This window comes from Ahaetulla prasina, chromosome 4 (genome assembly GCF_028640845.1).
Source record: "Ahaetulla prasina isolate Xishuangbanna chromosome 4, ASM2864084v1, whole genome shotgun sequence".
In the NCBI taxonomy this organism is placed as follows: domain Eukaryota; kingdom Metazoa; phylum Chordata; class Lepidosauria; order Squamata; family Colubridae; genus Ahaetulla; species Ahaetulla prasina.
This window is the reverse complement of record NC_080542.1, coordinates 127,801,890-127,827,114: the sequence shown is the minus strand read 5'-3', so window position 1 is coordinate 127,827,114 and position 25,225 is coordinate 127,801,890. Positions and strand designations below refer to the sequence as shown.

General features: G+C 44.1%; 1 protein-coding gene across 8 annotated transcripts in view; it reads right to left on the bottom strand.

The window, feature by feature from the left end:
- Positions 1-25,000, bottom strand: part of SVIL (supervillin) — a 186,749-nt gene extending 161,749 nt beyond the window's left edge. For 3 of the 8 annotated variants that reach the window (XM_058184310.1, XM_058184308.1, XM_058184313.1), the window contains exons 1-2: positions 17,172-17,317; positions 11,985-12,025 (exon numbers count right to left, since the gene is read on the bottom strand). The gene's annotated coding sequence lies outside the window, so the exon portion shown is untranslated. Of the gene's footprint in view, positions 1-11,984; positions 12,026-17,171; positions 17,325-24,981 lie in introns of those variants that run through there. The other 5 variants (XM_058184307.1, XM_058184314.1, XM_058184299.1 and 2 more) reach the window with 4 other exon arrangements.
- Between the last annotated feature and the right edge of the window lie 225 nt (positions 25,001-25,225).

Below are 25,225 nucleotides of genomic sequence, written 5' to 3'. Positions count from 1 at the left end.
CACTTCAGTATCCTCCCCAACACTCTGGCACTCTGCTTGACATTTTGGCCCTGGGCTGCAACCTTATGCATAGCTCCCCCATCACCTGCTGAAAAGTAAGAGTTTTCACCTGAATGCCGTGATCGAAGGCACTGTGTCTCTGTTTGGTTTCCATTGCTCCTCTCTTGGGCTTTTGGTGAGGGTTTTCCCCCCACCCCATCCCCCGGCTGGCAAAAAGTTGAATGAAAACCAGACGTGTTCCGGAAAACACAGATTTTTCAGAACACGTCTAACTGGATTGCTAAAATCAACAAACAAATAGGTATCAGTTCTGCTGAAGCAGCTGAATCCCACCACTGAAAATATCTCTCTTTTTTCAATGAGAAACACTTCAGAAACTTTAATTAAATTTAATTTAACTGTGTGTAAAAAGAAAAGGCAGAACTATACTCTTCCATTAAAAAATATTTCTGGCTCAGGGATGAACGATGGAATCCTTGGTACTCTGTAAGCTTGGCTCTTTGCTGGCAGACATTTCATTACCCAACCAGGTTAACGTCACTGATGATGTTACCTGGCTGCATAATAAAATGTCTCCAAGCAAACAACCAAGCTCAGAGAATACCAAAGATTGCATGACTATACTGTATCACACTATTTATACAACATGCTTCATCCAGTCCTCACTCGTTCCCCGGATGGTCAAGACCCTCAGAGCTTGGGTCTTAGGCTGATACTTTGCAATGCCCGGTCCGTGGTTAACAAGGCTCCCCTGATTTGTGATCTTATTCAGAGGGAGTCCGCGGACCTTATGGGCATTACGGAGACCTGGTTGGGCACAGAAGGGGGTGTACCCCTGGTCGAACTGTGCCCTCCGGGTTTCCGTGCATTCCATCAGCCGAGGACCCAAGGTAGGGGTGGGGGGGTGGCGGTTGTGATTAAAGAAAGTCTGGAGCCGAGGGAGTCCACTGTTCCTCAGATAGCTGGCTGTGAATCCCTCCTTGTGAAGTGGGGCCACCGGAATCAGATGGGGCTGTTGATCACGTACCTGGCTCCTTGCTGCGTGACTACAGCCCTACCTGAACTGCTAGAGGTGCTTGCTGGCGTGGCGGTGGAGATCCCCAGACTACTGGTCTTGGGGATTTCAACCTGCCATCTGCCGCTTGTCGGCGACGGTGGTTCAGGAGTTCCAGGCCTCCATGACGGCCTTGGACCTGATTCAAGTAACTGATGGCCCTACACACATTGGGGGAGGCGCGCTAGACTTGATTTTTATCTCTGGTCAGTGGGTAAATGATCTGGATTTAGGAGATTTAGTGAAAGAACCGGTGTCATGGTCAGATCATTTTCTTCTTCGCCTAGACTTTCAGACCGCCGCTCACCACCGCAGGGAGACGGAGCCAATGCGTTGGTTCCGTCCCAGGCGCCTGATGGACCCGGAGAGGTTCCTGACGGGGCTTGGGCCGCCTCCTGAGGGTCTTTCCCACGGCACGACTGAAGAACTGGTTGCGGCCTGGGACCGGGCTGCGGCTGGGGCTTTGGACCGTGTCGCGCCTTTGCGGCCTCTGACCCGGCGTAGATCTCAATTGGCTCCCTGGTTTTCCGAGGAGCTGAGAGAGATGAAACGCCGGAGAAGACGCCTAGAGAGTGTTTGGAGGTCTAGCTGTTCCGAGGCTGATCGGACACTAGTGAGGTCCTTTACTAGGACCTACCTAGTGGCAATGAGGGAGGCGAAGCGTCTCTACGTTTCCACCCTCATTGCATCGGCAGATAACCGGCCGGGCGTCCTGTTTGGTGACCCGTTCCTCCTTCATCAAGAGGGACGGATGACCCCTGCAGGGACGAGCTGAGGAGTTTAACGGTTATCTATACGATAAAATCGTTCAGCTTCGGGATAGTTTGGACCAAGATTGCGATGATACAGCCGGGACGACAGAGACGCGTCTTGTTGAGGTTATTTGGGATGAGTTTGATTCTGTGGCTCCCGAGGACATGGACAGGTTGCTGGGGAGGTTACATGCAACTACATGTTTACTGGACCCGTGCCCTTCCTGGTTAGTGCTGGCTGCTCAGGAAGTGACACGAGGCTGGCTCAGGGATTATAAATGCTTCTTTGATGGAAGGGTTTTCCCGCCTTGAAGGAGGCGGTGGTGAGACCTCTCCTCAAGAAGCCTTCCTGGACCCAGCTATTTTGAGTAATTATCGTCAGTTCCAACCTTCGCTTTGTGGCGAAGGTTGTTGAGAGTGTGGTTGCATGGCAGCTCCCCGGCACCTGGAGGAAACTGTCTATCTGGACCCGTTCCAGTCCGGCTTCCGACCGGTTATAGCACGGAGACGGCTTTGGTCGCGTTGGTGGATGACCTCTGGAGGGCCAGGGACAGGGTTGCTCCTCTGCCTTGGTCCTATTAGATCTCTCAGCGGCTTTCGATACCATCGACCATGGTATCCTGCTGCGCCGCTTGGAGGGATTGGGAGTGGGGCGCACCGTTTCTCGGTGGTTCTCCTCCTATCTCTCTGCCCGGTCGCAGACGGTGCTGACAGGGGGGCACACGTCGTCCTCCAGGCGCCTCACTTGTGGGTGCCTCAGGGTCGATCCTCCCGCCCACGCTGTTCAACAGCCATATGAAGCCGCTGGGTGAGGTCATCAGTGGTTTCGGGGTGAGTTACCATCTGTACGCTGATGATACTCAGCTGTACTTTTCCACCCGGGACCACCCCAACGGCGGTCAAGTGCTGTCCCGGTGCCTGGAAGCTGTACGGGTCTGGATGGGGAGAAACAGACTCAAGCTCAATCCTCCAAGACGGAGTGGCTGTGGATGCGGCATCCCGGTACAGTCAGCTGCATCCGCAGCTGACTGTTGAAGCAGTTAGTGGCCCCAAAGGAGGCGGTTCGCAACTTGGGTGTCCTCCTGGACGGACGGCTGTCTTTTGATGAACACCTGGCGGCCGTCGCCAGGAGGGCCTTTTACCAGGTTCGCCTGGTTCGCCAGTTGCGTCCCTTCCTTGATCGGGATGCCTTATGCACGGTCACTCACGCTCTGGTTACGTCTAGGCTGGATTATTGCAATGCTCTCTACATGGGGCTGCCCTTGAGGTGCACCCGAGGCTGCAGTTAGCCCAGAATGCGGCTGCGCGAGTAGTAACGGGAGCCGCTCGTGGCTCCCACGTGACCCCGCTGCTCCGTAGCTTGCACTGGCTTCCTGTGGTCTTTCGGGTGCGCTTCAAGATTTTGGTAACTATCTTTAAAGCGCTCCATGGCTTAGGACCCGGGTACTTACGAGACCGCCTGCTGTTACCTTTTGCCTCCCACCGACCAGACGCTCACAGAGAGGGTCTCCTCAGGTGCCGTCCGCCAAACAGTGTCGGCTGGCGGCCCCAGGAGTAGGGCCTTCTCTGTGGGGGCAGTGACGCCTGGAATGAACTTCCCCGGTCTCGTCAAGTGCCCGATCTTCGGACCTTCCGTCGTGAGCTCAAAACATATTTATTCATTAAAGCGGGACTGGCATAATTTAGTGATGTATTTTAATTGGGGTTTTAATATTTTTTAACTTTTTAATTTAAATTTTAATAATCGGCCTTTAAAATTTGCTCTTTTTAATTGTTGTTTTAAACTGTATATATCTTTGTTTTTACTTTGGCTGTACACCGCCCTGAGTCCTTCGGGAGAAGGGCGGTATAAAAATTTAATAAAATAAATAAATAAATAAATAAATAAATAGTCGGCCTCCAACCCAGCCAAATTTGTTTACAGATAGTTTAAGCATTTCACAATTCAGAGTGTCTCAATATTTTGAATCAGAAACATGTTGAGGTTGAAATGTCCCATTCCAGAACCCTTCCAAATTCAAAACAGACTTATTCTGAATTCAGAACTCCAGTTTCAAACTCCAAAGTTTCCAGAAAAGTAATAACAGCTCTTTTCAAACTCAGAATAATTGTACACTCATACTTAAAATAATATTAGTAACATCCCACTTTCTCTGCTATTATTTAGCATACCATAAGCCAGTGTACTAAGAATTGGCAATAATTAATTACATCACCAGCTTCTTTTCCACAAGCAAAGCAGATAGCAGTGGGTACGGTTCAGATAGCCATAGACAATTCTGTAATGGAGAAACTTGATTTTCCTGCCACTCTGTAGCTTCAATCCTAAATTGGAGGATTGATAAAATGGGATTTGAAAAAATACCCCAGTTAATTTAGCTTAGCAAGACAAAAGATTGAAAAGGGCAATTTAACATTTATAATAACATTTGCCTTATACACTGTAAGCCGCCCTGAGTCTTCGGAGAAGGGCGGGATATAAATGTAAATAAAATAAAATAAAAATAAATAAATAAATAAAATAAATAATATCAAATAACTCCATCTAGATATGAATACCTCTCCTGCCTTATGGCTGACTGATTTATGGTGTTCGCACAAGATGCTAACCTAATTATTTACAAATGACTGCGAACACAACATGAGCCAACTTTTAATTTATGTAAAATTATCTGGCACCCATATGTCTCTGTTTACATCAGGGCTGAGTCTGATATGACTTCCAAGTATTTGTTCCAAGCAACCTCAGTGAAGAGAGTCAACTTTGAACAATGTTAGGAGTTGATAGCTCAACATCTGGAACTCTAATCTTTGTCACTGCTAGAATGGAATGGAATGGAATGGAATGGAATGGAATGGAACGAGAACAGGAACAGGAATAGGCATAGAACAGAATACTTCATTGGCCAAGCATGATTGGACAGATGAGAAAAAGATGAGAACAATAGTAATAGTCATACTACATGAGTAAATTATCCTTAGACATACAATAAGATAGTACTGCGATAATTAAATGTTCAGCAGAGTCAGTATATATTAATTATAAAGATATATGAGGATTACCAGCTTCTTCTCAATTTGTCCTTTCTGATATTCAGGAATTTCTTATTTATTGCATGGGACCAGAGTCCATTCTGCCAAGAAACTGTTGTTTTTTTTAAATATATGTTTTATTGCTACATTTTTTCTTTAAAAACATAAATAATTCCATGTCTATCTGAACAGCATGTCGTCTGGGCATAAATAATTTTGAGTAAAAGTACAACAATAACCATAATCATATTAGTAATCTTAATAAACCTGTCAATATTAATCATAAAATAATAAAACAATTAATTTATCCATCTTACAATATTTTCAATACAATGTTTTGTTAGGTCTTTGAATTCTTCTTAAAGTCTAACCTCTGTTTTTGTTTGTTAACCATTGGTAAAACATATTCCATGTTAAAAAGTATTCTGTTTCTTTCTTTTCTTTTATCTCAAGTGTCAATCTATCCCTCTTAGCACATTCTAATTTTTTTTTATTACACCGTCTGTCGGGACCTCTTCGTTTTTCCACTGTTGTACAAACACTATTCTTGCTGCTGTTACTATATGCAAAATTAAATATGTATTCCCTTTATTATACTATTCTAGTAGTATCCCCAACAAAAATATTTCTGGTTTCAAATCTGTGTTGTTTTATCATTTTTTCTAACCAAGTATCTATTTTAGTCCAATATTTTTTCCCTTTGGGCAAGTCCACCACATATGATAATATGAACCTGGTATCTGATTACACTTCCAACATTTAGCTGGTCCTGGTGTTTTATTATTTGTTTCTCTCTTGATCACCTTTGTTAGTTCCATCACTGTTATCTTTTCATTTAAGATAACCTTCACTGTTTCTGGTAATTCTCCCTTCTTAGTATTTAGTATTTATTGGATTTTTATACCGCCCTTCTCCCGAAGAACTCAGGGCGGTTCACAGCCACAATAAAACAATGACAATATACAGATAAAAATAATGGTTAAAAAACTTATTATATGTTTGGCCGAATTTAAAACATTTATATCATTAAAAACCCCATAAAATTTGTATCAAATATAAATATTAAAGTTTAAAACTATCTAAAATTTAAAATTCCTAAGCCAGTCCTGCGCGAATAAACAAATACATCTTCAGCTTGCGGCAAAAGGTCCGAAGGTCAGCCAGGGGGAAGGTCGTTCCAGAGGGTAGGAGCCCCCACAGAGAAGGACCTTCCCCTAGGGGCCGCCAGCCGACAATGCTTGGCGGACGGCACCCTGAGAAGTCCCTCTCTGTGTGAGCGTACGGGTCGGTGGGAGGCATTCGGTAGCAGTAGGCGGTCCCGTAAGTACCCTGGCCCTAAGCCATGGAGCGCTTTAAAGGTAGTAACCAAAACCTTAAAGTGCACCCGAGAGACCACAGGCAGCCAGTGCAGCCTGCGCAGGAGTGGTGTTACATGGGAGCCGCGTGCGGCTCCCTCTATCACCCGCGCAGCTGCATTCTGAACTAACTGGAGTCTCCGGGTGCTCTTCAAGGGGAGCCCCATGTAGAGAGCATTGCAATAATCCAAGCGAGAGGTAACAAGAGCATGAGTGACTGTGCATAGGGCATCCCGGTCAAGGAAGGGGCACAGCTGGCGGATCAGGTGAACCTGATAAAAAGCTCTCCTGGAGACGGCCGTCAAGTGATCTTCAAACGACAACCGTCCATCCAGGAGAACGCCCAAGTTGCACACCCTTTCCATCAGGGCCAATGATTTGCCCCCAACAGTCAGCTGACTGTGCCAGCATCCACAGCCACTCCGTCTTGGAGGGATTGAGCTTGAGCCTGTTTCTCCCCATCCAGACCCGTACGGCTTCCAGGCACTGGGACAGTACTTCGATAACTTCGTTGGGGTGGCCTGGGGTGGGAAAGTACAGCTGCGTATCGTCAGCGTACAGTTGGTACCTCACCCCAAAGCCACTGATGATCTCACCCAGCGGCTTCATATAGATGTTGAACAGGAGAGGCGAGAGAATCGACCCCTGCGGCACCCCACAAGTGAGGCGCCTCGCGGTCAATCTCTGCCCTCCTGTCAACACTGTCTGCGACCGGTCAGAGAGATAGGAGGAGAACCACTGATAAACGGTGCCTCCCACTCCCAAACTCCCCAACCGGTACAGCAGGATACCATGGTCGATGGTATCAAAAGCTGCTGAGAGGTCTAATAGGACCAGGGCAGAGGAGCAACCCCTTCCCTGGCCCTCCAGAGATCATCCACCAACGTGACCAAAGCCGTCTCAGTACTATATCCGGGTCGGAAGCCGGACTGGAACGGGTCTAGATAGACAGCTTCATCCAGGTATTGGGATAGTTGACATGCCACCACACTCTCTACAACCTTCGCCACAAAGCGAAGGTTGGAGACCGGACGATAATTTCCCAAAACAGCTGGGTCTAGGGAAGGCTTCTTGAGGAGGGGTCTCACCACCGCCTCTTTCAAGGCAGCAGGGAAAACCCCTTCCAACAAGGAAGCATTAATAATCCCCCGGAGCCAGCCTCGTGTCACCTCCTGTGTGGCCAGCACCAGCCAGGAGGGGCACGGGTCCAGTAAACATGTGGTGGCGTGCAACCTCCCCAACAACCTGTCCACGTCCTCGAGAGTCACAGGGTCAAATTCATCCCAAACAATCTCAACAAGACGGGTCTCCGCCCTCTCACCTGGATCATCCCAATTTTGATCCAGTCCATCCCGGAGCTGAACGATTTTATTGTATAGATAACCACTAAACTCTTCGGCACGGCCCTGATGAAGGAGAGAGCAGGTCACCCGAAACAGGGCGGCCGGGCAGTTATCTGCCGACGCAATGAGGGAGGAAACATAGGAACGCTTCACTTCCCTCAATGCCACTAGGTAGGTCTTAGTATAAGACCTAACTAGTGTCCGGTCAGCTTCGGAACGGCTGGATCTCCAGGTACTCTCTAGGCGTCTTCTCCGGCGTTTCATCTCCCTCAGCTCCTCGGAGAACCAAGGGGCTGGTTGAGATCTACGCCGGGTCCGAGGCCGTAAAGGCACGACACGGTCTAAAGCCTCAGCTGCGGCCCGTTCCCAGGCCGTAACTAGTTTTTTAGCCGTGCCGTGGGCCAGATCCTCAGGGATGGCCCAAGCTCCGTCAGGAACCTCTCCGGGTCCATCAGGCACCTGGGACGGAACCACCGTATTGGTCCCGTCTCCCTGTGGTGGTGGGTAGTGGTCCGAAAGTCCAAGTGAAGGAGAAAATGATCTGACCATGACAAAGGCTCTGTTGCTAAATCTCCTAAATCCAGATCATTTAACCACTGGGTACATATACACTTCATCTGTGTATATTTGTTTGGCATTTATTGTTTCCTTTATATATAATACCACCCCCTTTTCTTGTTGTTCTAATGAAAAGTATACTTTCCCATTTTGGGGTATTCTAAAAGCCTACTAAGTTATTTTTGAATATGAATTTCTTGGAGACCGATTAAGTCAAGTTTTAATTTTCGTAGTTTTGTGAAAGTTTTTTTTCCTTTTCATTGGTGAATTCAATCCATTTATGTTGATTGTAGCATCTGTATTTCTTCTTCCATCTTCTCACTTGTGTACAGGTCATATTGTTCTATAGTTCATTTTATTTCTCTCTGTTCCTTAGCTTTTGCTCCTTCTCGTTCTGCTTGTTCTGTTTTCTCAAACTCACTTTCTTCCACATTTGCTAGTTCTCTTTGCCCTCTGCATTCTCCTTCCTCTCCCCTTCTCTGTTCTTCAGGAGTTCCAAAGTGGCATCCATAAAATTCATATTCTTTATCTAATGATCTAGTCTATATCTTATTTCATTCCAAGTTACCAAATTTTCCCCCTGGTATCAGCAATCTAAAATTTACATTGTATTTAATCAGTGCCCTGTCAAGAATTGATATTGTCTTCTTACCCTGTTTCCCCAATAACAAGCCCTATCGGGCTTTTGAGCGCATAGCAATAAAGGCAAGCACTTATTTCAGGGTTCAAAAAAATATAAGACAGGGTCTTATTTTTGGGAAAACAGTAGGTTTCTTACTCTTGGCACTTGTTTCAACACCACAATTTCTTTGCCTTTATATTACAGAGGTTTACCTCTCGCTTTTTTAAGTATTTCAACTCTTGTCATCTTCTTGACAAATCTGACATGAACTTCTCTCGGAAGATTTATGTCTTCTCACAAAGGTTGTGTGTATTTGGAATATTGCATCAATTTCTGCTTGCATTTCCTGCTTTGTAATTTGTAAGGCATTTGGCAGCAATTCGATCATATCAGGTGGGTCTTCTCCTTTTTCCTCCTCTATGTTTTGGAATCTCAAGAAGTAAGTGGCCTTTTCCATTTGCAACAAAATCGTTTTCCTCCAATTTTTTATTTTCCTATGTACGCCTTTGATTCATTTCCTCCATTTTTTTCTCTGTTTGTTCTGATTTTTCCTCTATTACCTGAACCCTTTGTTAATTTTTTTCTATCATCTGTTGGAAATTCCCTATTTTTTCATTCATGTCGTGTACCGTTTCTTTTACCTCTCCCAACTCACTCTTCACCTCCTTATGATTCTTTGTTATTGCTTCCTGTAAGGATTGGAACATTGTCATCACATCTTTTTGAAATGAATTTGATTTCTCTGCTTGTAACATGCTCTCTATCGATCTTTCACTTGATGATGTGGCAAATGCTGTTTTCTTTCCTAATTTGCTTAAATTTGGATTGCTTGCCATTTCTGCTTGTATCTACTTATGTGTATTACCTAGGTTAAGCTGGACCTTTATTTAGTAAAATACACCACAATAATTTCCTAGCCCCCAACCAACTTCTAACCCCATTTTAAGCCAAGGAAAGGACAACGTTTTCTCTTCCTATTTCCTACCTGAATCACAATCTTATAATTTTTATAATCCACCATATCAGTCCAAAAATTTATCCTGTAGTACTATGTAATACTTCTTCGCAAATAATTATTTTCCTTTCTTTTTCTTCTCTCAATAACTAGTATCTGTAATCCACAACCCCAGGATGTTGCAACCCTCATACTGTCTTATTTCCTCTCATTGCATGACTATTTGAACCCATGTATTTGAAAAACAGGTGCTGGTCAATTCCTATGAAGGTCTATATATTTCATTCAACTTCTTGCCTACTTACCATTTCTCTTTAACCAGATGATTAAGTGTATTTTCTAAATTCTGCTTGGTTTTGGAGTTTAGTCTATCACTGTAATCCGGTACTATTAAATATTGCATTAGGTACTGCATTATAACAGTAATCATTTGACAAATCATTTTAGATTGCCATATTTTAGCCCCTACACATTGTCAAAGCACTCCCAGAATTAATAAGCTGTTTTTAAATTATTCTAGCCATTTACAAGCTTACTCTATCAGAAGCCAAATAAGTAGTTAAATTGGTTGAAACAGAATTCAGAGCACCAACATAGCTGAAATTATATATGTGAAAGCAGCTGACGGGGCTAAGCAGAGAAAAATTGTGAAACAGCTGGGAAATGCAAAACACTTCTGGGCAGGCTATAATCCAAAATAATGCTGCATGTTTAGAGGCACACACACCATGAAGCAAGGGTAACAAGCAGCCAACTCAAGCCTGGCGCATGCACTCCAGCTGTTCCTTACTTCAGCCCATGCGCAAGTAGCTGCAACAAGAGATTGTAAAACAAATCATTTAATCCTCAGCATCAAAGAAAGCAGTTCAGTTACTAATACATGCAAGATTCCCCTTGAATTCATTTTGCTGAATATTAATTACTGGATACTTACTGATCTGAAATAACTGGATATTACTTTAAAAAGATACAAAAGAGAAAGGACACGTACCCAGTTTTGCATGTACAGATATAAGCCTCAGCATTTAAAAAGCAGATGCTGAATATTATACATTACAATGCAATATGTTACACCTGAATCAGAAAAACCCATCTTCATTTAGCCTGGAAATTTAAGTAATCTCTACATATGATCCTATGAGCTGTCTTGAGGAAGGACAGGATGAAAATGTAATTTTTTAAAAAATAGGACAAGGTATCAGAAGAAAGATAGAGTTGTGAATGGATGGTAAGCGATCATTGGGTAGAAGTGTCTCATTTGCGAGTCTAGGATTTATTTTATTTTTTTTGAAAAAAAGAGTAGGAGCCCCCACTTTTGGTGCAAAAGATATGTGAATCCAGGCATTTCATCAATAGAGGATGATTTCCATTTCTTAATTGATATTTGAATATGAATAATATTTTAAGTGTATCGGTGTTGTTCCTGATCACTGTATATCGATTATTGCAAAATAATTGATAAACGCATGTTCCCCCAATGATGCATGGCATCTAATTTTTATAGGGAAAAAAATTGCATTCCCATCCATGTTTTTCTGGAATATTTCCTTTCCCAAGAACAGAAAAATTCCAAGGAATTACGATAGAAGGTCTCACTTTAATCCCAAAAAGGAGCACTGTTTATGCAAACAGTGCTTGCACTGTTTTATTTAAATAATCTATAGAATCTCCAGAATCTGTCTTTATTTCTGCATTCTCAAAAACAGAAATAAACTCAATACACTCTCTTTCGTTGCTAGTTTTAGGGAGGATTGGTTTTTTTAAAAGAAAGCTTAAATACACTGTGATATTTTTTTTCTTCCTGTTTAAATATAAACAGTGTAGTCAAACACGATCTTTAAATCCATTCCATTTATAAACAATAATACCATTTCATTAAAATTTGGAAGATTTAAGAACAGCTTTTAGCAAAGCATCTTGCTGCACTATAGTTGTGATAGGCAAGAACAGAAATATTTGGGAGATTTGAGCTAAGGATGATTGTTTGGAAAGCGTGTTTTTAAATTACAATTCCTTGAAAGTAAACTCACCTTTTTGACATGAAATTTCAAAACAGTGGACTCTGAGCTACTAATACCAACCAGAATATCCCAGCAGGTATTAGAAGCTGGCATAAACTAAAACTATGGTTTACATAATAGACTGAACCTCTAACAAGTCAATCATATTTCAGTTTCTTCACACTGGCTTAACTCAACCTGTGTAGTTTTGATTCTTGCCTCAGAATCTCATGGGACTAATGGAATCCACAATTCTAAGTAAATTGCATAAACCATGATAAAAGTTACTCAAGTGAAACAGCTTTGTCTTACCTCAATCATGCCATGGAATTTTTAGAAACAAGAAACAAGATCTGCAGGAACAAATTTAAGATTATAAATCAGTCATTTGCTATCATTTCAAAAGCTGAGATCAGAGCATTTAAATGTACAAAAACCATAAACTCTGATTACAGCACTCTAAGCTTATCCTATAGCATAAACTGCTTCATATCTTCATCTCATTTAAATTTCCCATATCAGAGTAACCAAATTCAGCTCATTATATCTAACGGTGAGCTTTTAGAAATTCAATGATGACTACACACAACCAGAGAAAACCGATAGCTTTCTCTAATCCTTCATAAATTTTAGTTCTTTACATTATTCTTTCACCATGTTGCTCAGTAAGACATTTAAGAAACCTTACATCTTAGTCACTTACTTATAAGTGCATCTTTCCCAACTACAATTAAATGTGTAATTAAAACTGCATTTCCATCTATAACTGGGCCAACAAATTAAGCAAACATTTAGCATGTACAAGATTGAAATGCTGATGATTAAAAAAAAATTAAGATCTTAGGGTGGATAGGAGACTATTCTTAACTATGACATTTGTCACTTCTAGGCACTGTTTTTGGATGTTATTCAGCTTAGCTAGAACACTTTGCTTACCAAATAGTTTTGAACAATTCAGACTTCAGCCCAGTCTATACTTAGCACCACAGTAATTATAGAAGTTCAAACTGAAGTGATTCAAAACAAACAGGATATTAACATGGGGAAGAACATAGTAACCTGACACGCAGTTCTGTTCTACTCACAGCTAAATAACACCAATACACAAAAAGAAACCCCTAAGATATGTTCACCAGAGTCCAGCAACAAAATATGAAATAAATGAAATGTTGTGTATTTCAAAAATTCTGCACAGCTTGTACATGTAAAACTATTTAGAAATACTTCCATTCATTTAACTTTTCATATTTTTCCTTCTCAACAAAGTGATAATGGTTTTCAGACCAAGGAGGATGATATAAATGTTCACAGACATTAGTTAACATTATGGTTTGAAGATTAAGCCTCGTACAATGAATGACAATGAAAGCCATGTGGCTTGCTTTTAGGAGATATTTACCAGACCTGCTAGTTTTAACTGACAATGTGATTAGTTATAATAAAAGTTATAGCAGAGATTCACACTGTGAGTTTCTTCCAATCCCAAACTTCTCATCAGATTCCAGGAAGATAAGGCTGAACATCTGGTATATTCCCAAGTGGCTGCAGGCTTCTGTATACATGAGAAAAATGGAAAGGGCTTTCATTGCAACCACTCTCACTGAAAATTACCTATTAAGAAAGTCCAATGGAGAGTAACTGAGCAATAATGTGCCCCCTTTCAAATGTATAAGAGAGACATTTTAATGTAGTGGTTAAGGCAGAAGGCTAGAAACCAGGAGACTGTGAGTTCTAGTTCTGCCTTAGGTAAAAAGACAGCTGGATGACCTTAGGCCAATTACTCTGACTTAGGAAAGAGGCAATGGCAGGGGTGAAATGCTCCCGGTTCGGACCGGATCGCCGGATCCGGTAGCGATGGCAGTGGGTAGTTTGGAGAACCGGTAGCAAAAATCCCTGGCCCCACCCCCTGCCCCAGCTGAGCCGCATGATCATCAGAGGGCTTTTTATTTTACTTTTAAAAGCATTTTTTCTTTGGCCAAAAAAAATGCTTTTAAAAGTAAAAAAAAAGCCTCTGATGATCACGTGGCTCAGCTGGGATTGTCAGAACCCTTTAAAAGCTTTTTTTTAACAACCTCTTTAGCTGAAGAGGTTGTAAAAAAAAAACTTTTAGAAGGCTCCCCTGGCGATCCCAGCTGAGTTGTCTGATCGCCAGAACCTTTTAAAAGCATGTTTTTTACAAGCTCTTCGGCCGAAGAGGTTGTAGAAAAAATGCTATTAAAATTTTTAAAAAGTTACACGCCCCCACCAAGCCACGCCCACAGAACAAATTTTACATTTTACCCCTGGGCAATGGTAAACTACTTCTGAAAAATCTTGCCAAGAAAACTGCAGGGACTAGTCCATGCAGTTATCAGGATTCAAAAACGAGTCTTGTGCATGGATGCATACACATGCATTCACTCACACACACACATACACACACAGTGTAAGATTAGGCAGGAGTTTAGCCTCATCAGAAGCAAGAGTTTACAGTAACTGTCTTCTGCTTTTGAACAATTTAGCAGGCCAATATAATTTAATCCTAGCAGAGTTTTATAGAGAAAGCCAACTAGTTTCCCAATCATTCTCTTCACCTACCAACGTTGACTTTCTTCTTCAGAAAGGACTTTGGTCTGACGATCCAACTGCAATTTCTAGCACGGCTACAAATTTTAATTTAACCCAATGTTCCCCAAACCTGTCTTTCTTTGGATAACAATGCACAAGGGCATTACCCAATTACAAAACAGGGATCTTTAAACAGACTTAAAGTGCTTTACTTACATTGGGTAAAAATGGCTTTCTGATAAATGGTTTTGTAAAACAAAGGAAAAAGTTTAGGAAGTCCCGGTTACTGTTTCATCATCCCTTCATTTCTGTAACTATTTGCATTTAAATTGATGACGATTCTCAGGCATCCAGGTAAAGCTGTCTGAAAGTTGGGTTATGGCAATTGGACTTCTTTTCTGTTTTGGTTTGCAACGTTTCAATGCTCTCATTCAAATAGCTTCTTCAGATTACTTGGATTTATTTGCATTATTTGGATCCGTTTGCACTACTTGATCTATTTTCACTGAATGCTATCAGAGCTGCAAATGTGGCCATAAGAAGGCAAGGAAACACCTTTAGGTAAATACTCCCTGAGTTTTGTTTCCCAGATGTGTTTCTTTTTTCCTTCCTTCTTGAGTTATAAGGACATTTTAAGTGGATTGTTAAGCATTTATGTCATTCACTGCTCTGCTTACTTTTAAGAAATGCCTGTCAGGCCACAAATAAATAAGAATATGGGAAGATTTTGGAGTCTGTATTTCTTAAAGAATTTGCTAATTTGTGGGCTGTAAACACAAAGAAAATAACATTTAGATAGGCAACTACAGTAGTGTATCTAAAACCCTTTCAATGTTGGCTTCCAGATTAAGATAAAACCCCTTTTTTCCACAGAATACTTAATTGGCATTTATTCTTCTTAATATTGTAGCTAAAAGAAATGAGGATCAGAAAGCCTAGTTTCTATATTGAACAGACTAGATAACTCTTAGTCTTGGAAAGAAACACAGGATAAGATTTACCTTTCAAAAAACAAAGCCTCTTAGTTTGTAAGTCGTTCATCAAATCAGCCATTTTTTAAAATTATAACAAAATAAATAAAACCTGAGTTTTGCCATACTCACTTCACTGGCTCTATTCCAAACAGTTACTGTGGTTCAATATTGTTTAACTACAACTCCCAGCAGCCCCAGCCAAGATGGTCAGTGATGAAAGAGGCTAAAAGATAGACTTTGGCCATATTTGGAAGGCATCACTGGTTGAGATTAAATCCTTTTATGGGGTATCAGGCCAAGAGCTATGCTTCAAGGTTCAAGGTTTTACCTTGGGAACTCCGCTGTGCTGCTTTTATTTACATTGTCTGCTATAAGAAATAGCATGGGCATTAGGAAAGGCAGAATGAAAAACTTGTAAAATATCAGCCAAAGATATTTTACAGGTTATCTAAGGGAGGGAAGGGGGTAAGGAGTCTGGATCTGATCTAGGCTTTAAGAAGTTTCTACTTCACCAAAAGAAACATTTTTGAAGTCCAACTGCTGTGCAGAACAGGCAAGCTTAAAATGTGCAGACCAGGCAGGCTAAAGATTTCCCAACTCTGGTTTATGCATTCTGCAAAATCAAAAACTATCTGGATTATATTTCTTTAGCAGTTGGCTGCCTTTGTAAAATTTAAATCTGAAAAACCCTGTATGTCTGCCTATATATACAATTTAAATGAACTGAATTCTAGAATTTTTAATCTATCCATGGCCAAAGATAACTAATGTTAAGTTAAACAAAGGTTTGTTTAACTTTTAGTATCATTTTTCCTGAAAGCTAATCCCTTTCTCTTAACACTGCTCTGTTCCTGAAGGTAGAATCAAATCTACCCCTGCAGTTGAATAATAGGAAACATTACTATTATTCAAGACAGTCAGCTTGGAAACCACTTTAAGTTTAAAATCTATCCAGTTGCAAGTAACAGCTTGCTTTATGTGGACTATGGTGTGCAAAGTTTAAAGAGAGCCTCCTTGAGGACGATCTCAAGGGATGCCTGGAGAAAAGCAAAACTTGAACTGGACTTAGTTGATATTTAAGATAATTGCTGAAAGGAGAAAACCCTTTGAAAACGCTCCAAAGCAGTAGGTAAAAATATAAACAGACTGAAGCGTGTTTAACTTTCATCTGGCCTGTGCCCAGTGATGCAATGAAATCATTTTAGACTCTGAGTTGAATGGTTTTTATGGGGCCACTCCTTAGACAGTAACATGTATTGTTATTTAATTCAGAATGGAAGAGGGAGACAGCCTTGCTACCCTCGGGGTGTTTTCCCTCAGCTTCTATTGCTCAGAAGGATGGATTTTTAACGCTATTTCCCCCCCCTTTGGACCCGCTGATAAGCCTATTAAAGGGCGTTCGCTCCTTATCAGAAACAAACAAAACTTGGCACCCCATGTGAGACTGGACACCGCGCTGTCAGCTGGCTTCCAAGAACATGTTGCTGTTACTTGGTTGACAGAAAGCCTGCAGCAAGCAACAGTGGAGCAGTTAATGGATCTTGCGCCCGGAGCACCTCTTTAGCCCAAAGCTGATTCTCTGCAAGTGGGCGGATGTGCACCGTCCCCGGAAGCGAGCCAATTCATGCACTGGAAACCAGCTTCGCTTCCAGCCCAGGGAGCTTTTGAACGGCAACTGGGGGAGATCCCACCACCTGGCAATGCACAATAGCCCTCCTTGCCCTCCCTTCCCCCCCACCCCAAGAGTGGGCTTCTCCATGCGCTTCTATAAGCCTAAACACCGAGCGAACCACCTTCCCCCTTTCCCCCAAAGGCGCGCCGTTGCAAAACCATCTTACCTCTCTCCCCTTCCCCCAACCAACCCCGTCTCTTTCACACAACCCGGCCTCTTCCTTCTCTGGAGGGCCAGTGTTATTTGCCGCCTCGCTGCAAAGAAAAGAAAGCGCAAGAAAGAGCCGAGCCATAAGAGTCACATTACCTGTCTGGCCCAGGCTGCCAACCGAGCGCGGACGTCCGCCACCTGTCCTGCTCCCCTTGCGTCCCGATCCCGGCTGGCCAAAGGCGGGCAGCGCGCGACTTCCCCAACAAAGGAGAAACTTCTCCGAATCGCGCGCGCCGGCGAAGCAGGCAAGGAGCGCGAGCAGCTGGCGGGGGGGTGGGGGGTGGGCGGGCGGGCAGGCTCGCAGGCGCCCAATGGGAAAGTTGGGTTCGTGTAGGAACCGCAGCTGCTGCTGCCGGTGCGGCCGCCGCCGACCTGGCCTGGTTGGAAGGGAAGCTGCTGCGACCGATCAACCGCCGGCAGCAGCAGCCCCGAACTGTGTGACCCCGGGCGGGCAGGAGCGCCAAGGAGTGCCTTCGCGCTGGGACGGAAGGGGAGGGCTGCCGCCTTCGCCGCACCCTTGTCCGCCACACAGCACACACAAGAGCGCGGAGAGCTGGAAACGCTTCCTCCCGGTGGGGGCGGAGACCAGGGGCGCCCTGTCTCCCCCTTCCCGGGTATGAATCAGGAAGAGAAAAGAAAGGCGAGGCTGATCAGCTGCTGCCCCGCCGGCATTAATTTTATTGGTTCGCTCCCAGAACAAAGGATTGCTTTGGGGCATGTCAAGAGCGCTTTTCCATTTAGGGAAAGTGGCTCTCTAGCTCTGGGAGATTTTTTCTTCTTCTCCCCTTAAGCCTTCTGCGATGGTTTCACCTCCGAAGCCCTCTTTGCCTCAGGAGAGGAGATCATAAAAGGCTTTATGTTGCCTTGCTTAGCTGCTTTGAAAAAGTTCAGCAGGGTCAGGATGGGTTAATATTTGTAAAGCAGACCTCCGGGAGATCCCAGGACTTCTGGATTTCCAAGAGGCTCTTAGGAATCCCAGGACTTGTCAAAGATGATGGTTAAGATGCTACTGGACTAGAACCAAAAAGATCCAGGATCAAATCAACTCCCTGCCATCGTGGTACCACTAGGTAATTTGGAACCAGTCATTCTCTCTGCATCATAAGAACAGCTTTCTAGAGTGGTTGATGTAGGAAATTAACATACATCTATTGTGATCACTTGTGGTTATCAGTTGAGGATTCCCTGTATAATAATGTTCGATTGTGAAGATCAATAGCTGAGTTGAACTGCTGTAACTCTTAATCTAACTTTTCCAAATCCCAATTTTGAAAGGATTTACCTTTTAGAAACAATGTGTTAAATCTGCATTACTTTGTAAAAACTATTATTTTGTCCCTCATAACCAAAGCGATATATCAATTATGTATGTACATTAAACATATAACCTAGGGTGGGGTAACTTTGAGTGGCCCAAAGACATGCTTAACTATATTTCCCCAAAATTTATATACCATTCCAATCATATACTCTGGAGTTCACAATCCTAAATTTGGGAAGCTGAGAACCATATCAGTTATAGGGGGTTGAACTAAAGCAGTGTTTCTTCTTTTTGTTTAATTGTAGTGTATCTATTTTAGGACCTACCATAGCATTCATTTGTCCCATAACTAAAAATAACGGAAAACTGAAGAAATGAACAGACCCTGTCCCAAAAAACAGATTTTATAACTTCAGGTGAGGTGCACAGTAAGTTATTGGGTTGTTAAGATTATTGCACAAGATTGCACAAGGCAAACTATATATGAAAATTAAATCTAAGCAAACTCTGATCTTTAAACCTTTTGTTTCCTTTTAAATTGCTATGTAAGAAAGAGATTCAGCTATTGGTCCTCCTCAACTTTTCCCAGCAAAGTTAGGAATTGAGGATAGGATCTCCATTTGATCATCCATTCTGCTGGCTACATTCACAAGGTATATTGAACTTACTAACTGCACGTATCCACTGTATTTTCTGAGGTCAGGCAGCACACATGGGAGTTACCATTCATTTTGGCTGTACAGCATTGGTTGGGCTGAGTCACAGGCCCTATGCACAGGACCATTGCTTGAATGACAACATGGATCTAACTCCCTGCTGCCAATCCAACATCTTAATAACAGGCATATTTCAAATCTCAGCATATGTGATTAGTTTATTGGTTTATGGTCTAACTGAATAAATAATGGATAAGTGTGTCATGCAAGTATAACCGGTATTTCTTTTACTAGGCAGTTAAAACATCTTCCTTACTCCCAGTCTTTAATACCGTTAAAAATATTTTTTACATGAACATTAAATTACCTGAATTATGCTATTCTTTAACTGCCTAGTAAAATGAATACTGGTTCAATGTAGTAAGTATCTTACTCAAATGTTTAATACCATTAAAAATACTTTTATTTGAGCACTAAATAACCTGAATTATGCTATTCTTATTATATTGAACTATGCTGAACTTCCTTTGAGGAAGGAATCATTTTTACTAGCATTTAATAATATATTATCAGGATATTGGTTTAAAGGAGATGCAAATACTGTAGGTAATCATTTGGTCCGAGGTTGACAGAATTCCAAAATAAGATGACTTTCTTAAAGTTGAACATTGGGGCTACGTCCAAATGAACTCTTTTGATATATGCAAGCAGTAAAAATTAAGGCATTCCAGACAGGGTTATACAATTCCTTAAAGATTTTCAGGGAAAACAATTCCTTTGATATTAATTCATTCATATACTCTCTCTGTGTGTATGCGTGTGTACACACATACACACACACATGCTGAGTTTGTATCTGTTAAAAGAAACGATCGCGCTGCAGTTTGAAAGGGGTGATCGCCATCCTTCGCACTGCAGTTTGAAAGGGGTGATCGCCATCCTCCCGCCACCATCCTCGATTGCCATCCTCCGCCACCACTATTTGAATTGAAAGCACCGGACTCGCTTCCTGCCATCCTCCCGCCACCACCACTTGATAGGGATTGCCATCGGACTTGCTTCCTGCCATCCTCCCACCACTGCTGATTGATAGAGAAGTGCCCACAGCCTGCAAACCATTTTTAAATAACCAGCGCACCTCCGCTAGCACTAAAAAGAATAGATCCCACCGAGGCTGACCACAGGTAGCACCGAAGCTGATTCAACTCTGTGTCCACTGAGATAGCCACTGTGAAACCGTCTCAGTGATTTATTTATTTATTTTATTTATTTATAATTTAATTTCTATACCACCCTTCTCCCGAAGGACTCAGGGCGGTTTACAGCCATATTAAAAACACCAAATACAAATAACAATTTTAAAAACGAATTAAAACCAAATATTTAATGGCCAGATCAACTAAAACGGTCAAAGACCGACATAAAACCCATTTAAAATTACAATTAAAATTATACTTAGGCTAGTCCCGCACGATGAAATAATAAAGTCTTCAGTTCACGTTTGAAGGTCGGGGAGTTGGCGTAACCCCAGAGGCAGCTCATTCTAAAGGGCCGGTGCTGCCACAGAGAAGGGCCTCCCCCTGGGGGCCGCCAACCAACATTGTTTGGTCGATGGCACCCTGAGGAGGCCCACTCTGTGTGAGCACACAGGTTGTTGGGAGGCTATAGGTGGCAGTAGGCGGTCCCGTAAGTAACCCGGTCCTGTGCCATGGAGCGCTTTAAAGGTGATAACCAACATCTTGAATTGCACCTGGAAAACCACCGGCAATCAGTGCAGGCTGCGCAGGAGCGGTGTTATATGGGAGCATCGTGGTGCCCCTTCTATTACCCGCGCAGCCGCATTCTGCACCAGTTGGAGCCTCCTGGTGCTCTTCAAGGGGAGCCCCATGTAGAGAGCATTGCAGTAGTCCAGGCGGAAAGTGACAAGGGCATGAGTGACCGTGCGAAGGGAATCCCGGTCAAGAAAGGGACACAACTGGCGAATCAGGTGGATCTGATAAAAAGCTCCCCTAGCGACGGCCGTCATATGTTCTTCTAAGGACAGCCGATCGTCCAGGAGAATGCCTAAGTTACGAACCCTCCCCCCCGGGGGGGGCAATAATTCGCCCCCAACAAATCACAACAAATCACATTGTTAAAACAATTTCATCATGTGATGTCAGAGATGGACTTCTTTGTGACTGACCCCTCCTTTGAACAGCACCCACCCACACAAATCCACATGGCAGGACCTTGTTGACTTTTAAGGTGGTCTTGGGAGATTCTTCATCTGGTCTTGAGGCAATTTGAGATCCCACTTTTGAAACTGATGGATGTCTGCATAGGGTTTCTAGTTGTGGATTCCCCAGCATGGGTTGCCAAAGTATTTTATTTTGTTTATGGCGATGTGTGGACCATTGGGAGACTTGAAAGAACAGATTAGGGCTAAATCATCATGGGGAAAATCTATGTCAACCATGTCTAACCTTTTGGCTTGCCTGGGCTTCATAAGAGGCATGTAATATAGTTAATATATGTGTGTACAATAATGTTTAAGGTTTATGATCTTGTGGGGCTACGTTACTAGCTCTGCAGAGCTACATGTGACCCATGAGTTGAACATGCATGATGCATCAGGTTGCTAGGAGTCAAAAATGACTTTATGGCACATAATTTAAAAGATCACATGCTACCTAAAATCGCTGTGGCAATTAAACTGGTTCACAATTGATTAAATTTGACTAAATAAAATTGGGGGGGGGGGTGTTTGTGGCAAAAGCAAATGAAAAGATGCCTTTGGTCTGTTCTACAAAGATGATCCCTCATTTGACAACTTGTCTGCTGCTAGATTGTCCAGGCCAAGACCCAAAAGAAAGATCCACAGGAGAACCTAGGACTGTGAAACTGGCCATCCACAATTAGCAAATGAATAACAGAGGGAGCTGGCTTACATGTTATCTTGTCAGTGTGCTGTGAAGGATGAGAGATAGGGGGTTCTGTAATGTATTACTGTAAGTTTTGGCGGGAGTTTTAGGCGGGAAATATCTCGTTCCTGATTGGTTGCAGCCTCAGGCTGAAGTGTATATAAGGAGAGGTTTTTCTCCAGAGTTTTGCTGGGTCACACTATATTAAAGAGCTGTTGTCACTAACCTGGTCTCCTGCCTCGTCAATACCCGAACTTAACATTGGCGACGAAGGTGGGATCTTGAGGCAGAGCACCAGAACAGAGCTGAACTCACTACGAGAATCAAACCCAGCAAGGTGATAGCGAATGCAGCGATGACCGGCTACACGCCACCCACTCCGTTTGACCCTGCCCAGGAAACATGGGGAATATATATGACCCGTTTCGAAAGTTTCCTGGAGGCAAACGAGTTACAGGGAGTCTCCGACAACCGCAAACGGGCTTACTTCATAAGCCACTGTGGGTCCGCAGTCATCGCCGTCGCAGAAGCCCTGGCGGAGCCAACACCGCTACACTCCGTGTCGTGGCAGACCCTTCAGACCCTCCTGAAGAATCACTCGCACCGCCCCGTCCAAATCGTTCGGCAGTGCGAGTTTGGGGCGCAGGCAACAAGAAGGCGAGTCTATCAGCGACTACATGGCAGCCCTGAGACAAGCCTCCAAGCATTGCAGTACCGCGATCTGGACGAAGAGCTGCTGGAACAACTTATACGGGGGTCAGAGACATCCGTTTGAGGAGGCGGTTGCTAGCCAAGAGCAACCTGACATTGGCAAACGCCTGGACGAAGCCAGAGCCCATGAGATGTCAACCATGCAGCAGACACCTTACAAAGCGACTCACGCCGATGGCGGGCGCAAAGCCGAGCACAGTCCACCACGAAGAAACCTATCGTGAGTCAACCAGCGAAGAGGAGGAAGAAGTCCACTACACCGAAAATCGACAAGGAAGACCCGGAGGAATGCGGAAGTTGCGGGCGACATCAGCGCCAAAGATGTAAGTTCAGGGGCGCCATTTGCGGCGGTGTGAAAGGAAGGGCACCTGGCCCAAGTCTGCCGAGCACCCCAACCTTCCCGCCGAAAATTCAAATCGGCCAATCAGGCGGCTCTGAGTCAGAGATGCAAACCCCACATTCCCGCCGAATTTCAAACCAGCCAATCAGAGCGCGAAATCGGCAAGGCGACCCGATTGGCCAGGAAAGAAAAAGCGAAGTCAAACCGAATGACTGTTACCATAGACCACGCAGCTACCCGCATCGAAGAAAAGATCTTCACTAACCCAACAATTGAAGGCGTACCGTGCCGGCTGGAAGTAGACACAGGATCCGCCATCACAATCATGTCCTGGGACACTTTTGTGAAAGCCTTGCCGCACATCGCAAAGCGCAAGCTACAGAAACAACGGCTCCGGGTGCAGGATTACCAGGGCAACCGCATCCCTGTTCGAGGGACAACGACCGTCGAGGTCAAGTATGGAACATACGAAAAGACCCTGCGTCGAACGGCCTTGCTGAACGTTTTGTTCGGAGTGCAAAAGAAGCGCTATCACGAAGCAGCCCCGGAGACTGGCAGGCACAAATCGACGCATTCCTAACCGTCCAACACAGGACCCCCTGTGTGGCCACCGGCCGCAGCCCAGCCGAGCTATTAATGGGGCGGAAGCTAAGGTGCCCGCTAGACCGGCTACACCCGAACTACGTGCAGGACGGGTTCAAAACAAAACCAGATAGACTCCGGGAATTAAACATAGGAGACTCAGTGTGGGCCCATAATTATAGCGACGGCCCAAACTGGAAGAGGGGGATAGTCATAGACAAAACGGGCCCCAAATCGTATCTAGTGGAAATAGACGATGGCAGAGTTTGGGCGCCACATAGATCAGCTAAGAAACAGATTGAGCGATAAGGCAGAATTAGGCGAGACGAGCCCTGACTATGATTTAATTAACCCCACAGCTGACTGGAGCCGAGAACAAACAGAAAGCATAGAACCAAACAGAGACTTATCTGAGCCAGGCGAGGTCCAGCGACACCCTCAGGCCCCTCGAGAGGACAGCAGGTCCGAGGCGGCGAATAATCCAGGGCGGATGGCGGGAGGAGGAGCTCAGAGGCGAAAAGTCCCTCCGGCAAGCTCGACTCAACTCCAGAAAGTGAACTGCGCAGGTCCGGGAGAGTCAGGAGACGCCCCACGTACCTGCAGGACTACGTAGAGAAGTAATATGCAAATATTGGCAAAGTGCCTTCTGGGAGGGAAGGAGTGTAATGTATTACTGTAAGTTTTGGCGGGAGTTTTAGGCGGGAAATATCTCGTTCCTGATTGGTTGCAGCCTCAGGCTGAAGTGTATATAAGGAGAGGTTTTTCTCCAGAGTTTTGCTGGGTCACACTATATTAAAGAGCTGTTGTCACTAACCTGGTCTCCTGCCTCGTCAATACCCGAACTTAACAGGTTCTATTTAAACGACAGAACAGCCCCTCCCCCCCCTTTTTTTTTTGCATTTCTAGACAAACGTTATGCAAATTTACGATGTCCTTTTATTTGAGCGGGGAGGGGGATGGATTTCCTCCTTTTCCCCCCTTTGCCCATTGAGCCTAAATGATCAGGCTCGAATCGCAGCCGTTTCCTCAAGGAAAGCTTAGTTCGCGAAGAACCACGAAACAAAGCACATTTCTGAGAAGAGCGAGTTTCGTGGAAGGACGTCCTTGCAACATCTTGCGAGTGAAAGAAAACCTGTTGCAAAATCCTTGTTCCAAAGTCACTTTGAAAAATGCCTCCTGACTCAGCAGCCGCTACCCTCGCCCCAGACGCAAATCGAAAACTGACTAGCTAGCTTGCAGTCTAGACCACGTTCAGATCATTGATTTCATTAAATCAGCCTTAGTGAAGAAGCCGCGGACCAGTCAGCCCGGTTCCTAAGGGAAGTTTCCCGCCTTTCAGAACTAAAGTAAGCACGTTTGCAAATTTGCAAAGACGAGCGTTGAGAAAGAGGATTTCCCTTCTGCTTTTTCGAAGGAGTAGTTGCTTTTGTTCCACCTCGATTTCGCGACTTACCTCTCCCAACCGGCAGCCCCGCGGGGTTATTAATTGCAAAGGCGCGAGCCTTTCTTGGCGCTCCTGCCGCAGCTGCTCTCAGAAAGCGACAGCCTGGCAGCCGACCCGGTTCGCCGGCATCCGTAAAATTGAGCCGCTGCCCGGCTTTTTTCCTGGCTCTTACTCCGTTTTAAAGGAACCGCGTCTCATTCTGCCTTTCGTGGTTCTTCCCGCACGGGCAACGCGCAGGTTACAGAGTTCTACA